Here is a 14,643-nt window from a genome sequence, read left to right as displayed (position 1 = left end):
ATTACCATTCCCTTTTTTGACTCTGGGAAATGTCTCATCATCATATTTTAAGGATCAATTTACATGTCATTTTCCCTCTGATTCTTTCCTGGTCACCCCAGGCAGAGCTATCTCTTCCTCATTTTCTTATCCCTGCACATACTTTCATTACCACAGTTTCGAAAATGTGTTGCTTACCTAAATGACAGTTCTCTCTCTCCTGTGGCAGATTAGTGTCTTTGTGGTTCCTATCAGAAAGCCTGATACTAGGTACTCAGCAATTTGTATTTTAGGTATTGCATCAATGTTGATAAAAATGAAAGTGTTTAAAAATTGGAAGTGAAAAGGTGGATAAAGCACTGATCTGTTGAAATGACTTTGTTTATGTTAAAGTAGTCACCATGGAGATAGCAACAAACAGCAAGAGCAAATGCGGGCACTAGTGATAATGTAGCTAGCTAACTAGTATAACTAAGGTAACTGGTAAGAGTAACAGAAATTGTCATCAATTTCTGTCCTCCAGATGTGTGGCTTTCTGTTTGCATGAATTCTCATATCTGATCTTCACAACAGATAAGGTAACTGAAACTGAGTCAGAATAAAACCTGTTCAGAGTCACATAGCTAAAATGTGGTGGAGCTGGAGCTTAATTCATGGCTACCTGATTCTAGTCAATTCTATCAACTATTAGTTATTCCATCTCCCTCAGCCCCGTTCACAGTACTGGTTAAATTATATTTTTATTGAGCAGCTCATTTTTCATTAGAAATACAGAATAACATGTTATTTTTTATTTGGTGAGATACATAACATTTATTCTTGTATAGACATAATTTTGGCCTGCAGATTTTCTTTAAAAAATTTCCTAAGTACTTTGAAAAGAGTACTCAATGAAGCTTTCATTTGAAGCATTTTAAACAATCACATATCACACATACATACCAAACAAATTTTCAAATAATGTCAGCTCCTTCTTCCAAAGTAATATTCATCAATTTCCCCACTTGACTGTTCTGTCTATTCAATACAATTATGGAGATTGGAAATACACAATAGATATTGATTCAGTCTCTCACAGGAAGTCCATTTAAAAATAAGAACTTGGGAGGGCGTTCTGAGTAAAATCATTTACATAAAAAATAAAATCCTGGAATAAAGCTTGGATTTCATCTTAAAAGAAGCCAAAAAAAAAAAAACCCATAAAATTAAAGAAAAACTATTTTATACAAGAACTTTTAATAGAATCTCCCCTTTGTGCTAATCAAAATAATTAGTATTTCTATTATTCCTTTGGAATCTCACAATACAACTCTTCACTAAGGAAAGGAATTCAATGCTTTAAAAAGTGATTAGCATTTATATTATTACAGGAGCAATACACTAGAACATCATTTCCTACTAATTTAGAACTCAGTGTTGTGAAGGCTAGTGTTTCTTTCACTTACTGGAATTTTGTGCAAACTTACCATGGAAAGGAATTTACTATAAAGTTTATAAAACTGGATCTACAGAAGAAGAAAAATAAAATATAAAACAGGAAAACAAATACGAGAAGAGACTGCTTTCCATGTATCGAAATGAACTGGTCCTCAGCCGGTCCTCTCCACATGGTAGGCATGACACTAGAGCATCTCTCTGTGGGAACAGCCTCATGTTCTCATGTCTGCTCAAGAGAAACAGAGACAGAAAATCTAAAAGAGCAGGAGGAAGAATGTCAGACTTCCAGTTATTTATTGGCTTCTCTTTGGGAAATACTTTGAAGAACAAAAAAATTCTTAGATTTAGAAAAGTAATAATTTTTTTTTTAAATCACCCATCTGACTAACACAGTGAAACCCTGTCTCTACTAAAAACACACAAAAAATTTGCCAGATGTGGTGGCATGTGCCTGTAATCCTAGCTACTTGGGAGGCTGAGACAAGAGAATCGCTCAATCCTGGGAGGTGGAGGTTGCAGTAAGCCGAGATCATGCCCTTGCTCTCCAGCTTGGGCAAGAGGGTGAGACTCCATCTGAAAAAAAAAAAAAAAAAAAATCACTAAGTAACTGGGTTATTAGTGCAATTCAATGATTTTGACCCCCCCAAAAAAAAAGTTTTTGTGAATAAACTCACTCAGTTTCAGTGACACAGTATGGACACAACCTCCATCGAGCAAATGACTGTTGTATGTTTCCATAGCATCACTAATAATTTTCATGAAGCATTAGAAACACAAACCTCTGTATAAGATTTTCCAGTAACTTTCCATGTCTGTTTACACTATTTGGATAACTAGAGAATGATTCAGCCTGTCCTTATTTCCCTGGCCCCTATCCAATTCAGATGCAAAGATGAGTTGTATAAACAATAAAGAATCATCTCTTTTAGGGTTTCATCCACTGGGTTTCTGGTTCAGTTCTCCACAGCAAGGAAACATGATGTGAGCCTTGGCTTCCTTAGGCAGTGGGAGTTTATCTTACCTGTGAAAGACCTGGAAAAGGCAACTTAGAGCTGCCTGCTCTAGGTTCATAATTTCATCGCCTCCCTTACCGTAGCCAAATTATTATCGTTCACTCTCCTATATTTTTTAAACTTTATCTTGAAATAATTTGCAAATGACAAAAAGTTGCAACAATAGTACAAAGAGTTCTTAAGTACCCTTTACCCAGCTTTCCCCAATGACAACATTGTCCATAGTCACAGTGCATAATTTCCACCATTTACAGTATTCTGAAGTGTTCCATTTTCAACACCACAAGGAAACACTTTCTAATCATTTCTACATAGTAAAATCCTTACTCAACCATAACCTTAGCAATCATTACGTGTCCTCCTAGATGTCTTTGTGGGAGTGGATGGGGGGAGGCTTTATTTTCATAGTTCATGCTTTGTAGAACTAAGGAAAACATTTTTCTGTGTATGAATGGCTTTAGGAATGCATCATACAAGTACCTAGTGTTGTAGATTCATGATGCATAGCAACATATTAAGCAGTCTAAGTTTATATGCAGAAAAAAACTTAGATAATGTAATTTAACTCAAGATTTTTCAGACATTTGAGTAGTGAACACTTTTAATATTGTATGACCACTATGTTGTATGCTAAAAAGGGGTGATTCTCAAGGCATCAATTTGGAAGGACCTTCCCTATGTGATCTGCTTTCAAACAAATTTTCTACTCATTGTATTTCACACATGCTATAAGCATCACTGTCTCCCCCTTTTTGAATTATATTTTTTTCTCTCCTTGTTTCTTCAGAGAGTTTAAGCCCACCTTTAAGTGCCTTCATGAAACACCTGTGGATATCTCTAGCACTGTAAGATAACAGTAAGAAAATTAATGTGCTTACAAGGTGAAATGCTATTTTCTATCTCCTGGTAATAATTCTGTGACCTTGGGCTAGTTACTTCATAGTTCTGAGCTTGTTTGTTCTTTACAAAATAAAGAATAATAATGACCTCATAAGACTATTGTGATTATTTAATTTGATAATCTATAGAAAGTGCATGCTAGGACTCACTGAATGCAAATTATCCCTAACTTCCAGTCCTAGGTAGCTTTTCCCATCTAGGTAAAGCCTGCTGCAGCAACAGTAACTTCCGAAAAGCTAGATGATTTTTACTGTGAAATAGTATAAAATAATAGCCATCAATGTTAATTTATACATCTCAAAATGAGGATTATAAAGGAAAAAAAGACAAAATATGGAAATAGAAGAAAATTCTGTAAGGGAAAGGAACCACATAGACTAAGCTGGAGTGACTTGAAAAATTCCTCCCCAAAATATAAAGTTCAAAGATCAGTTCCATTCCTGATATTTATAGCACTAATGACTTCTGAAAGCTTGTGGCAATATATCCTAAGACATAGTCTTATATTAACCCTTATTAGTTTCTTTGTTGCCACGGGATTACATTGGGAGGATATAGTTTTATGTCCCTCCTTTCTTCAATTCTTCTTCTTTTTTTATTATTTTATCTATCTCATTATCATATTTTCTTGAGTTACCAAAACTGCCTTCCCACTGCCTTTCATCTTGCCTTTTACCAATTCAACCCCCATATTACAGCAAATGGAAACATTTAAAATAGAGTGAATATATCATTCCACTACAATCCCCTATCTTAGTGATAACTTAATCACTTTTAGGATAGATTCTAAAATCCATGTTTTTTTGTTTTGACCCTTCTCTGTTCCTACCCCATGATCTCTTATTACTTCCTCCCTTTATACATTAAACTCAGCCATACAGAATTTCTTTCATTTCTTCAATTGGACTACAGCCTCTCAAAATCTTCTGACTCTTGCCCATCCCAACTACTCTTCAAGGAATATGCTTCTTCTTTCTTTTCATCTGGACTATTTTCTGTTTCAATGTTACTTCCACAGGAAATCCTCCTTTCTTTCTCCAAGTTTATGTTAGACACCTCTTTAATGGGCTCTCATAAAACCTAGTATTTCTATGACCATTGCATTAATCACACCCAACATTCTAAAGGCCTGTTACTCATGTGTATTCCTCATTATGGTATAAACCTAAGGCTAGGACTTTGTCCATCATGCTCATAATTGTCTCTACAAAGTCTACTTCAGTGACTGAAACATAGAAGTTCTTTTGTATTTTTGTTGAATATATGAACAAAGGAGGCATTTTTTTCTATGCTACAGATGAAACTGGGGAACACTACACGGCCAAAAAAAACCCCACAAAAATCAGCAGGCAATCATGAGGGGTAAATCACTGCATGCATGGGTAAAGGAAGACAAAGTCAACATTTTTCCTACCACCATGTTTTTCTATATGCTAGTAGCAGTTACATATGTGGTGTATCTTCCTTATAATATTGAGCTCTGTCATGTTACATTTTGTTACCATCTCAAAATGAGTAAAGGTGCACTGTGTGCTGTGCCAAATAATGCTTAAACTGATTGCTACTCATTTCTTATTAAGGAAGAACACCCTTAGTAAAACTTAACTTCTCAAATGCAGGTCAAATGGCAGCACATCAGCGCCAGATTGGAGCAAAATCAACTCCACTCACTCCTAAATTTTTGAAGCCAGTCTTCACCCTCAATATGAGTCAACAAAGTTAGAAAGCTTTTCAGTTCAGAATACAAAACACCCATTGCATACTTTATATTCTGTATTTCTAGGCTAACTTATTAGGGATGCGTAGACCATTTGCTGTTGCTTTGTGACATTGGCAAATGCTTTTAAATCTTCTAAATGTTTTTTAAAATGTGTGAAATGTGTTCTTTTCAAGGACGTGAAAGTGAACTGAGGCCAAGTGGCAGTGGGCGTGTTGGCTATAAATCCACTCAATACATAAATATATGCATATTGAATTTTTCATCACTAGGCAGACTATAAAATATCTACCTTGTTGAATGTGTTATTTGTAATGTGCAAAGTTCACACAGCTAAGAGAACCATAACTTTTGCATTCATATTTTGTTTTGTGACATGCAAAAGTGAGTTCATTTTTTTCTGAATCATAAAACTAGAGGTTTCTGAACATAATACTGCATCAGATTAAGAGCTAGTGATAGAAAATATTTTGACTATTCAAGAATAGATTGTACTCTATTACTTTATATTAATTGTAAGATTAATGCTTTTCTTTTCCAACATGTTTAGAATATACTAAATTATTGTTTCTTTAATATGAATGCATATAATAGATATGATAGTATTTTTCAAAATTTCATTGTAAAAATTACGTGTTTACATATTATGCAGTATACACATTCTCTCCATTACACATACATGTGTCAAATGCTGAAGAGTTATGATATTTAGACATTACTGGATGGCTTGGTCCACCATGGTTATTTGCCACTTGACTTCCTATAAAAAGGAAAAAAAAGGCTCTTTTTTTAAGTTCAGTAGGTTTCAGAGAAGCTGTCTCCTCTTAAATAAGTGAAAGGATAAAAAATCAGTGAGGACAGCATTGTCCTTTGGAGAATGGACCTTGCCTTTAGGTTTATGTAATCTACAACTGATTTAATAAGATTTATTATTTTTGTGATTTATGAAACACTACTTGTAGTTGAGAAATAATTCAGCATTATTCTGGACAGGATATGAAGAATGACTCTTTTCAGGCTTTAAAAGGAGCTTATTCTGCTATTCTTTTAGGCAAAGAAATAAGACTGCTAATCTTAGACACTATTCCCCTGCAGATGGTACTGGTCAGATCTTGTTCCTGTGGATGAAAATGTGAATTTTATACTTTTATTAAAGGAAATGGTTTGAGCCACAGCTTAAAACAGGTACATCCGCCTAAGTAAAAGGTTAAAGGGTTTTACTCCACTCTGGACTACAGTACTTGCTGGAAGCACTTTTTTCATAGTTGGCTATGAAAAATAAGAATGACTCAAAATGTATAAATTGTAGCTTCTTTAACTTACCCTAGTGAAATAATTTTGATGGGTGGTTATGAATTTGTAAGTAATGTTTACTTCTGAAATGCCGTAATTGCTTTTGGAACTATTTGAGGCATTTTGAATTGTATCTGTTTTTATTGTAATATGGAATTGTATTGCCATTTTATGAAGTGGCATCTTTTTGATGCATGGAAGTTCTGGATGCATTTGTTATCCATCATGAGGAAACCAGATAAGTAAATATTACAACTATAACTGAAATGTTTTTTTTTTACATGAATAAATGAAAACCATTTTGAATCTGAAGGCAGGAACACTCTATCTACAGACTGACAAATTGCATATTTGTTTGGTTTCAGAAAACTGGTGTCTGGCTTCTGTACTGTGACTGAGAGAAATGTGTGTCTCCTGCCTGACAAAGCCTCTGAGGTGGAAGAGCTCTCTCCCTGATGGATGTCAAAAAGGTCAGCTGAATGGACCATAAAGAAAGAGGACCCGGTAGAGCATGGTGGCTTATGCCTGTAATCCCAGCACTTTGGGAGGCTGAGGTGGGTGGATCATGAGGTCAGGAGTTCAAGACCAGCCTGACCAACAGGGTGAAACCCCATCTCTACTAAAAAAATAGAAACATTAGTCTGGCATGGTAGTGCACGCCTGTAATCCCAGCTACTTGAGAAGCTGACACAGGAGAATCGCTTGAGCCTGTGAGGTGGAGGTTGCAGTGAACTGAGATCGCACTACTGCACTCCAATCTGGGTGACAGAGCAAGCCTCCATAAGAAAAAGAAGGAAGGAAGGAAGGAAGGAAGGAAGGAAGGAAGGAAGGAAGGAAGGAGAGTGAGAGAGAGAGAGAGAGAGGAAGGAAGGAAGGAAGGAAGGAAAAAGAAAAGAAAAGAAAAGAAAAGAAAAGAAAAGAAAAGAAAGGAAAGCAAGAGAGAGGACCCTTGTCTATATAATTACTATTGAATAGGCTAAGACCACACGGTCTTTCCATCTGATATACAATAGCTTATCTGTATTGCTACATCACAAAATTCCTTTCCGCTTTCTAATCTCCCCATACACATTTATTGAACACATAACTTTGTGCAAAATATACTTAAGGAGTAGTTTTTAAGATCCCTTTGAACACTCATAATGTATGATTCTGTAATTTATCTGCCTTTAAGGTGACTCCCAAACACTGACAATATTAAGTGATATTTTTCATATGTGGTTTACCCTGGAGATGTATAGCCTGAATTTCTTAATAGCTAGAGCAGTGTAACTAGCCTTTGGTAAAAAAAACTACCTTGTGGAAAACTGATCAATCAAGTCAAAGGAACTACCAGGGTTGTAACTTCTGACATGTACTAAAGGTTAAAGGTGATTTTCTGGAAGTCAAATAAATTCTTTATGAGCAACTTGTTTTTGTTGAGGATAGCTTGGACAACAAACAGAACAAGCTATATAATGCAGATATTCTTGGTCAGATAAGGCATGAATTAGGTAGGAAATTGGCTGTCGAGGTATTTAAAGGTAATATGTTTGAAGACACAGAAATCATCTGTACCAGTGCTTCTCAAGCCTTAACGTGGATATGAATCCCCTGAGAAATTAAATCTCTGCAATACCAGCTCTTTGGGAGGCCGAGGAGAGCCGATCATGAGGTCAAGAGATCGAGACCATCCTGGCCAACATGGTGAAACCCCATCACTACTAAAAATACAAAAATTAGCTGGATGTGGCAGTGTGCACCTGTAGCCCCAGCTACTTGGGAGGCTGAAGCAGGAGAACTGCTTGAATCTGGGAGGCAGAAGTTGCAGTGAGCCGAGATCACGCCACTGCACTCCAGCTTGGCGCCTGGCAACAGAGCAAGACTCTGTCTCAAAAAAAAAAAAAAAAAAACAAAAACTATGACTCAGAGTTTCTCAGTTGGCACCCAAGGCTGCATTTCTACCAAACTTGCAAGTGATGTCAATGGTACTGGCACATTGACCACACTGAGAAAATCAAGATAGACAATGTTCCGAAGAACTCAAAAACAGTGGACAGTTTCTTCACTAATCCATTGGGCAGGACAAAATAATAATTTAGTAAATAAATTTGGCAAATAGCAACTATATTCTGTTTTCTTTGCAAACTTCCAGTGTTGGTTCACAGAGTTCATCTCTGTGTATTGATGACAATAGTAAACCATTATTCTTCTAATGTAATGGCATTATTAACCTAATTTCCCTTAGGCAGGGCTTTATTCATTCATACAAAATCAGACTATGAGAAAACATCAATACCATTTTCAAAAGAGGGATTAAAGTTATGAGCTATAAACCAGTAAGAAGAATCTAACTTTCAGACACAGTTCTGTAAGTTATTAAGGGGCTAGCTTGTAAGTGCCTAAGAAAGGCATACACACAAGCAGAACTTCCTGAGTATTTACCAAAACAAGCCACATTTCAACAGCTGAGTTGCTTCGTCAGTAGATATTTCTGGTCTAGATTTCCACAAAATATTTGACAGTGTTTCCCTCATTACATTTCAGAAAAAAATGTAAAAATATAGATGAAATAAAGGGAAATTTGTTTCCACTGATTAGTATTTGAATAACAATATCAAAATGAGTCTGATTAATTAAAGTACACAATAGAAATTTCTAGAATTGAACTGACTGTATATATGTGTGTGTGTGTGTGTGTGTGTGTGTGTGTGTGTGTGTGTGTGTGTATTCTTTAACATTTTACTTTATGTTTAGTCATCCCTTGATATCCATTGGGAATTGGTTTCAGACCTCTGGCAGACACCAAAATTCCTGAATGCTCAAGTCCCAGGTATAAAATGGTATAATCCTTGCATGTAACCTATGTACATACTCTTGTATATTTTAAATTGTCTCTAAATTGCTTTTAATACCTAATACAATGTAAATGCTATGTAAATAGTTGTTATACCATATTTTTTAGAGAATAATGATTTTAAAAAGTCTGTACATGTTCAGTATAGATACCTTTTTTTCCAAATATTTTCAATCTTCAGTTAGTTGAATCCATTGATATGGAACCCATAGATATGGAGGGCTGACTGTGTTAGATAATTATAATAAAGAGACATTGACATCTACATTTTACATAACATTGAGCTGTGAAGGATAGCAAAGATATTGACAGGCTGACGTGACAAGTTACAAATTGAACATTCATAAAAGTCAGTGAATGCTTTTGTCTAAGGGTCTTTATCTTAAGGTCAATTATAAAGTTTAATAACTTATAGAAGCAATTGCATCTTTTTATAACAAAACTACCAGTTTCTCAGAGTAGTCTATGATTTTTAGTTAAAAATCACTGTTTATGTAGTCCAGGAGAGAGAAAAGAGAGGATAGTCACCAGGTTGCTCATTGAGGAGGTAGACTGAGCTTGTTCATGAGGTGCAGGCATGAATGGACAGATTAGCTCTATAGAAAAGTGATAGCTCTTGCTTAAATTGGTAACAATTGAGAAAAACAGCACATAAAAGTTGTGGAATCAAAAATGTACATGGAAGGGACTCTTCATGAAGAAGTGAAATGATTGTATTAAAGTTATGCAGGACAGGTCATCTAGAAAATAATCATACTATTGTCAAATGTTTAATTTCACATTATAGATATCAATTTATTTTTTCTTTATTATTTTAAATACATACTTAATAAGGCTTTTAACCCCCAAGAAAACAAGTGTGTCATAAAAGAATGAGACTGTGAGTAAACAAATGATACCTGATTATGTATTTTCTCTTCTTCAAAGGTACCAGTTACACAGTAAAAGAGGATTCTTTGGTACTTTGGTCTCGGGGTTAAAGGCAGAGACATGAAGTCAGTGGACTTCCTGCCTCACTGTGCTGTGGACCTGGAGACAGTCACTCCTCTAGCATTTGCCTGAGCTTTTCTTTATATTGCGAATTTCTCTCAACAGTCTCACTAACCCCTTTGGCTTTCCTTAGCTGAATGTTTTAATATAAATCAAACTGGATTGGGAGGACTGTGTGTGTGTGTGTGTGCTTGCTGAGTGAAGTATAGCCTCGAAGTCACAGATGGCACGTTAGAAAAAAGAAATATAGTAAAATGAGTAAAATATATTCTCATTCAAAATTTCCTAGAGGCCCCTTGGTTGTTAATTGAAACTTTTGTCTACTTTATTGAACAATAAAAGTGGCAGCAACTACTCCCAGGTGTCCTTCAGTATTAAAAGGAGGATAAAGGGTTTCTGGCAAAGGTGACAGAAATTAATGCGGTGAGCCCAGCTATCAAACATTCTGATATGTGAATTGCCTGATATTTCTATAATGCTGTCTTATGATTGGAAATGTTATCGCTTCTATTGAATCAATAGAAAATGTTAAAGCTCCACAGAACCCCAATTACAAACTAAAGCTAGAAGGTTAACATCTGGGAGCAGCAGAGATAGAAACAATCTCTATTGTCATACCTTCCTGACAAGTAAATGTCAGAAACATAACGCCTTCGCCTGGTCTCAGCACGGAGCACATGTAAAAGAGTGATTGTAAGGCTGCCTCAAGTCAAATCGCCTGTCATCTCAGCTTTGACACGGAATTACTTTTGTTTTATGCATCTATTAACCTTGAACTATCAGCATTTGTTTTAATGTTCCAGGCTGAAGTGACCTAAATGTTCTTCTCTCATGCAGAGGGAATCTGTAAGAGAAAAAGAGTATGTGGCCTGAGTTGGGGCTGGTCTTTAAGGAAGGCAGAGTGCCTGTGATTGGAAGGACCACACTTCTCCCAAATGGCAATGCTCTGCTTGGAAGTCTACCATTCTACAGGCACTTCTTAGTGTTTTAAATGCTTGTCCTTTTCCTAAGAATCCCCTGTCAGAATGCAAACCTCACACAACACAAAGTGTTGACACAGTTACCAAAGAATCTGTTTAAAAGATGTTCTTAGAACAGTTGATACAGAAGGGACATAAGGAAAAGATAAGCTTTACTTTTTACTGCAGAAGATGAGGCAGAGGGAGACTCACTAACTTGGCTTTGACCTGAATCCTGATGTACCATTTCACGTCTATTTTTACACTTGCTATACCTTGCATTATTAGAGGTACTACATCCTCCACATTATCTTGGCTGACTGCAGGTCCCTTTCAATATCACACTGGATAAGGCCAACCCAAGTAGAAGTTTGGCAATTTTGTGATAGGCTTCAGTATTTTCTTTCTAATGTATGATTTTTATGTATGTCTTTAATTTTTTATAAATCCTAACGCAACTTTCAGACTCATGGTCCCCCCAAATTATAAAGAAATTCATTTTTATTTTTGTATTCTTTATCCAGTATGGTGGTAATTGAGTCTGTATGCTAGAAACTCTACTTTGCCCTTGATCCAGTTCTCTCTATTCCGCAAAGCATATTTCAGGCATATTTTGCCCAAAGCTAATTGTCAAAAACAACTCTAAATCTTTTTGAGGTATGGCTTCTTCACCTGGACATCCAGGTTGGATGTAGCCTCATCTTCCTAGGTAGGGAGTAATGGTGGAAAGTTCCATTTGATGCAGAGCCTACTGTCAACAAATGATAGATGCTTTATGACATTCAGAAGACAATTTCTAACTCTTCCTGTTTGCACTGTCTTTGACTTTTTATTGAATGTCAATTGCCTGCCTTTGGAATGTCTTGAATTCTCAATTTATTTACAAAAAAGTGATGACTATCTACCTAGCCTTTCCTGATTAAGGATTTTGGCTCTGCTCAGTTCTAGAAGTCTTCCATCAGTATCCACAGTGGTACATGCACATAAGAGCTCTCCTGATCCCATCAACCACAAACTCTGACACCAAGTCCCAGGGCACCTAATCACTCCCTTATATAGCAAGCATGCCTATGGCATGTACTAAGTGGCAGACATTATTAACAGCATTTAACACTTACTACTTCATTGACTTTCCACAAGAATCTTGTAAAATAGAAAGTCTTGTGATCCTCATTTGATAGGTGAAATAACTGAGGCACAGAGATAAGAAACCCAAAGACTGAGAGGCAGTAAGTGGTAGAACCTAGATGTGAGTGCAGACAGTCAGCTCTAGAACCTGTAATTTTAATACCCTGCTACACACTCACTGCAAGCTATCCTAAGAACTTCAGGGGGAAAAAGGACAATAGAGAATTTATTGAACACGCACCATAAACAAGATACTCTGCAAGGATTTCTATGAGTATTTCATTTAATATTGACAAAAAATCTAATTTTACAAAGCCTCAGCAAAGTAAAGTGACTTGTACCAGGAAACAGTGAACTAAACTCTGATTTCAAAGCTTAAAGTCTTTTCAATCTAGTGGAAGAGTCAGCATGTTAATATAGACAAAAAGATAACACAGTGGTGTACTAATTGGTGGTGCTGTTGCATAGAGATTACGCGCTAAAGAAATTTAGGGTTTTCACCCTGAAGCTGGAGGAGTCAGCAAAGCCATGCATCCTTTCTCAGTGAGCCTTGCCCCTGGACTCCAAGCACACGTCCTTGTTGACTCTGGGAGGACATTTTCCGGTGACCCTTGCCTTTTTCAGATTCATTACCTATGCCATCACTTCATTTTAATAAGCTTCTATTGCCAGGAGTGACTAATTTTACAGCAGAAATGAGAATTGCCCAGACATAGGGAATTTTTAAGACAATAGCTTTGGAAAGTATGATGTCTCAAAGTCAAATTAGATATGAGTTTAGTAAGCTCAACTTTTAAAAAACAAATTTTATTATGTATAGCTTGGCTGTATATTTTAGAGTGGTGAATGCCCTATAATTAGAACTCACATTTCTATTTCTATTTTTTTCTTTGTGCAAACACCAGCTTTTGTGAACTGTTTCAGATTAGCTCAATTCTAAAAGCAAAGTGGCTGACACTAACCTTTACCGAACCACAGCAACATAAAAATCAAATTGTAGTAAGTGATTTCATTTTTCTATTTTCATATTTTCTATCAGTATTTTCATAAAAATACTGTCCATCAGTCTGGAAAAGTACTGTCTTGTGAAATAATGCCTGTGGCCCAGAAGTGAATAATTACTGTCGCACTCATTCGGCAAAATGCTCTTTGAAGTTAGTAAAAGTTTACATTGAAGGAAACTAGAGTACTAGATTTGATCATGATAATATTTCTCTCTTTCAAGCCAGGGGATATTTAGGGAGATGTGTACTGCAAGAATGATTGGGTGAGTGTATCACCAGATAAGGTGATTTGAGCACACGATGGCGGGGATAAATGGAAAAAGACACAGTGTTACTTAAATCTCAAAGCTCTAATTCACATTTATTCCAGCAGTCCTGCACACCAAATTGCTTATTTTCTCCATTATATTTGTGGGCCTTAGGATCAAAGAAATATAAGTCTTGCAGGCAAGTTTATAAAAACCCAGAATTCCAAACATTTGAGGAGAGTTGTTTCTCGTGGGAGTCATTCCGAACAAAGAGCATTGCTCATTTGCTTTTTCTCTTTTATTTAATTCAAACAGCACTGATTATTGTGAGGTAAAGTGTTGTCAGATGACAGTGTATAGAAATTCCATTGAGTTTGTGTTCAAGTTGTACAGTATATAAACAAGTACATATATCTATGTATCTATCATCCATCTATATCTATCTATATTTATATTTTATATCTCTATATATAGATATTCTGCAAGTTATTTGTATATATAAAAAGGGGGGGGGAGAGAGAGAGAGAGAGAGAGAGACTCAATCAATGAGACATTATTGTAAAATTACCATATATCTAACATTGTCCAAGTCTCAATAGGGTATGAGATATAGGTTTTCCCATGTCTCATATTCCAAAATTTATCACTTTGACTCAATTCCCCCAAGACTTGCTTTGCAATTAAAAGACAAACCCATGCATATGAAAAAGTTAGAGAATGTTGCAAAGTGATACATAGCTACATGCCGTATTTTACGGCACAGCATTTTAGAGATTCATAAAAAGTGGATGATTCTAAAACGTTGAATAATAAGAAAGACGTGTGGCTTAAAAGCCTAGTCAATTACATAAAAGTAATTGGTTTAATTGCTTCATTTATTTATTTAGTCACTATTTATTAGTAACTCTCAGAAAAGGTGTGGGAGATTTTAAGAAAACAAATACAGCACAGTCCTATTCTTCAAAGAGTTTACAATTGAGTAGAAGGGACAGTCATGAAACAAGCACCCGGAGTGCAAAATGTTTACATAATTGTAAGCGCAGATCATTGTATGTAGTATTTGACTTAAACTCTGTGCCAGAGCTAACTGATCTCCATGTAGGCAACATATATATATATATATATATATATATATATAT

This window comes from Sapajus apella, unplaced genomic scaffold (genome assembly GCF_009761245.1).
Source record: "Sapajus apella isolate SASKATOON/1434 unplaced genomic scaffold, GSC_monkey_1.0 scaffold57, whole genome shotgun sequence".
Taxonomy (NCBI): Eukaryota; Metazoa; Chordata; class Mammalia; order Primates; family Cebidae; genus Sapajus; species Sapajus apella.
Note: the sequence above shows the minus strand (reverse complement) of the source record.